This window comes from Coenobita brevimanus, chromosome 50 (assembly GCF_032717465.1).
Source record: "Coenobita brevimanus isolate Jiangsu-jjx chromosome 50, ASM3271746v2, whole genome shotgun sequence".
NCBI classification, from domain to species: domain Eukaryota; kingdom Metazoa; phylum Arthropoda; class Malacostraca; order Decapoda; family Coenobitidae; genus Coenobita; species Coenobita brevimanus.
The window spans coordinates 8,184,042-8,184,619 of record NC_137003.1 but is presented as its reverse complement, the minus strand read 5'-3'; the positions used below and the strand labels follow the sequence as shown (position 1 = coordinate 8,184,619).

The following is a 578-nucleotide window of genomic DNA, read 5'->3' as shown; positions in this document are numbered from 1 at the left end:
ACCATACTTCCTCCTGGGCCAACGGCCATACCACGTTGAGTACACCGCTTCCCGTCCGATCAGCGAAGTTAAGCAACGTTGGGTCTGGTTAGTACTTGGATGGGTGACCGCCTGGGAACACCAGATGCTGTTGGCATCCCTACGTGTCAAGTGGGGTTGGTGGAGGATTAGTGCCCCTCCCTGTAAAACAATTAACTCTAAGCCCTTGGCCACCCCATTTGGGATACATGGCGTCTGGCAATGAATGAAATGAAACTTCCTCCAGACGACTTTATACGTCTTCGGAGTGTCCTTGGGTTATCTCAGTTAAAAATATTCTCAAGTCCCTCTTTCAGGAGGTGAGAAATCTTAACTGCTTTATTGCTGCTTCTGTCTCACTGTTTTATTTAGCTTAGGTCTGTGCTTTTAGTGTCTAAGGGATACTTAAGTTCCTTTGTGAATACTAACGCAGCACCCCACACCTTTTGCTGCTTAAATTTGGGTGACTCTCTCTCTCTCTCTCTCTCTCTCTCTCTCTCTCTCTCTCAATAATTCTTCCTGCCACCAGACCACTTTATTCCACCCACGAAAGACCTATC

The 578-nt window shown here is 47.1% G+C and overlaps 1 non-coding gene across 1 annotated transcript; it reads left to right on the top strand.

Moving 5' to 3' along the window:
- The first annotated feature begins 17 nt into the window (after positions 1-17).
- Positions 18-136, top strand: LOC145399870 (5S ribosomal RNA). Its single transcript, XR_013897344.1, has one exon. It is a non-coding gene; the product is annotated as a 5S ribosomal RNA (ribosomal RNA).
- Positions 137-578: the final 442 nt, after the last annotated feature.